At 40.7% G+C, this 3,230-nt stretch overlaps 1 pseudogene; it reads left to right on the top strand.

Moving 5' to 3' along the window:
- The first annotated feature begins 2,132 nt into the window (after positions 1–2,132).
- On the top strand, positions 2,133–2,935 carry LOC102747232 (small ribosomal subunit protein eS6 pseudogene; annotated as a pseudogene).
- The last annotated feature ends 295 nt before the right edge of the window (positions 2,936–3,230 follow it).

Genomic DNA, 3,230 nt, shown 5'->3' with positions numbered 1-3,230 from the left:
TTTAATTTTTTTTTTTAGATTTTATTTATTTGAGAGAGAGAAACAGAGATAGTGAGAGAGAGAGCACAAGTGGGGAGAAGAGGGAGAAGCAGGCTCCCCACCGAGCAGGGAGCCTGATGCGGGACTTGATCCCAGGACCCTGGGATCATGACCTAAGCCAAAGGCAGACGCTTAACCGACTGAACCCCCCAGGCACCCATAAATAAAATCTTTAAAAAAAAAATCTTTAAAAAAAAACAAAAACAAAGCTTACATATGTTACTCTCCCATTTAAAATGAGAGGCAGAGTTATACGAGAATATTTTGTTGTATTTTTTGTTATTGTTTTAATAGTGAGGGCACTTGTTCTCACAGTGAAAAATCAGGTGCTTTTAGGAGAAAGTATAATTTTCGTGGCTAAAATTGAGTGTAACTTTCAACACTGAGCTCAGATAACTGTTTGGTAGAATAGCCATTCAATACCATGCTTAATTCCATCCCATTACCTGAGTGTCAGTCTTTTCTCAGTTCCTTACAAATAGATGCTGGCTAGTCGTTGTGAAACAAATTTGGTGTTGGCAATCAGATTCTTTTCCCATTAAGGTCCTGTAGTGTTGCTGCCTAGATGAATGGCTTCACTCCTCATAGCAGCCACACTCCAACAGATGGATTCCAGGATTTGCTTTGCTTGACATTGAAGGGGAACCCACAGATTCCAGTAGACTGCTCATCACGGTATCAGTAGTCGGGGCAAGAATTTCATGAGCAGTATGATGTAGAGGATGGGTTGCAACATATTCTACTTCACAGCAACCAAACTGGAAATATCTTTTCTTTTTTTAGTCTGCGATCTTTCAATCCAGTTTCTTGTGACAAACATTTAATCTGCTCTGTTTGCCATTGGTTATTACCTTCATCAGCAATTTTTGCAGAAAAATCAATGACTCAGTATCTCCTGTTATTAACTGTGCACTATTACCTAAAATAAAACGAAAAAAAAGAAAAAAAGAAAAGACAGATCAGATGAGATTATTTTCATTTTATTTTTTCAGGTTGAGTGTTCTCTTCTACCAATTATTCACTGAGCTGCACCTGCTTACCATTTATAGCTTAATCATGTCCTTTGGAGCTCACACTGCTCGTTAGCATTCTACACGCTCCCCCTGAACTTTGATGTCAAAACAAAGCCATATATCCCTCATACCTGGAGGTCTACAAATGTCTAAGTGGGCTCAGAAGGGGATCTAAATATCAAAGGCAGAACAAGAGACTAACACACTATCCCAAATCCCTGCTTTATGTTACTTGGAGCCAAAAGATTTCCTTTAATTTTTAGGCTTTCATGGATTAACCACTGTAAGGGAAATGCTATTTTCAGGAGAAAATTAATCTTTTTTTTTTTAAGATTTATTTATTTATCTGAGAGAGCAAGAATGAGAGAGAGAGAGTACTTGAGAGGGGGGAGGGTTAGAGGGAGAAGCAGGCTCCTCGCTGAGCAGGGAGCCCGATGCGGGACTCGATCCAGGGACTCCAGGATCATGACCTGAGCCGAAGGCAGTCGCTTAACCAACTGAGCCACCCAGGCGTCCCAGGAGAAAATTAATCTTATACATTGCACATGACCCTGTTCAAAAATCTGGATGACTGAATGAAAACAGCAAGGAGAAGGGTTCCTCCAGCCCTTTGGAGAAGTCTGTGGTACTCAGGCCTAAAGGAAATGCAATTCAGGTTATGATATCTTAGCCAGAAAGAAAAATGTAGAGCATGAACCAGGAATATGGCTAAGTTATTGTGTCTTTCTTGGCCTTTGGTTTTGCTCTGAGTTTTAGAGGTTAAACATCCATGCATATGTTTGCTCTTTGGAGTTTGGAGAGTATCTATGAAAATGTAATGTTAAAAAAAAAAAAAAGAAGAAGAAGATAGTAGGAAGGGAAAAATGAAGGTGGATAAATTGGAGGGGGAGACAAACCATGAGAGACTATGGACTCTGAGAACCAAACTGAGAGTTCTAGAGGGGAGGGGGGTGGGGGGATGGGTTAGCCTGGTGATGGATATTAAGAAGGGCACGTACTGAATGGAGCACTGGGTGTTATACGCAAACAATGAATCATGGAACACTACATCAAAAACTAATGACGTCTTTCTCATGGTGCCTCGGAGGCGGTAAGCTGCTTCAGGATGAAGCTGAACATCTCTATCCCAGCTACTGGCTGCCAGAAACTCATTGAAGTGGATGATGAATGCAAACTTCGTACCTTTTATGAGAAGCGTATGGCCACAGAAGTTGCTGCTGCTGCTCTGGGTGAAGAATGGAAGGGTTATGTGGTCTGAATCAGTGGTGGCAATGAAAAACAAGGCTTCCCCATGAAGCAGGGTGTCTTGACCCATGGCCCTGTCCGCCTGCTGCTGAGTAAGGGGCATTCCTGCTATAGACCAAGGAGGACTGGAGAGAGAACGCACAAATCTCTTCGGGGTTGCATTGTGGATGCCAATCTCAGTGTTCTCAACTTGGTCATTGTAAAAAAGGGGGAGAAGGATATTCCTGGACTCACTGATACTACTGTGCCTCGTTGCCTGGGGCCCAAAAGAGCCGGCAGAACCCACAAATTTTTCAATCTCTCTAAAGAAAATGATGTCCGCCAGTATGTTGTGAGAAAGCCCCTAAACAAAGAAGGTAAGAAACCTAGAACCAAAGCACCTAAGATTCAGCGTCTTGTCACTCCACGTGTCCTCCAGCACAAACGTCGGTGTATTGCTTTGAAGAAGCAGTGCACTCAGAAAAATAAGGAAGAGGCTGCAGAATATGCTAAAGTTTTGGCCAAGAGAATGAAGGAGGCCAAAGAAAAATGCCAGAAACAGATTGCCAAGAGACAGAGCCTGTCCTCTCTGAGAGCTTCTACCTCTAAGTCTGAGTCCAGTCAAAAATGAGATTTTCTAAGGGTGACAAATAAATAAGATCAGACATCAAAAAACAAAAACAGAAACAAAACAAAACTAATGATGTAATGTATGGTTATTAACATAACATAATAAAATAAAATTTAAAAAATAAAAGGAAAGAATGTATTTTAAAGACACAGAGTTTATCATCTTAGAAGAAAAAACTACAAGTAAAATAAGAAATAAGATATCGACCAGAAAAAGGTATTTTCTTTATATGTTTAATTTCCCAAACTACCAAAAGTACCTGTATGTGAAATTATGATCCATGAAGTCCTATGAGAGAAGATGCTGACCATGAGAACAGCATT

The sequence above is a fragment of the Leptonychotes weddellii genome, unplaced genomic scaffold (genome assembly GCF_054177405.1).
Source record: "Leptonychotes weddellii isolate Sample4059 unplaced genomic scaffold, ASM5417740v2 HiC_scaffold_5873, whole genome shotgun sequence".
Classification (NCBI taxonomy): Eukaryota; Metazoa; Chordata; class Mammalia; order Carnivora; family Phocidae; genus Leptonychotes; species Leptonychotes weddellii.
The sequence above is the reverse complement of the archived record's forward strand: the minus strand, read 5'-3'. Positions and strand labels throughout refer to the sequence as shown.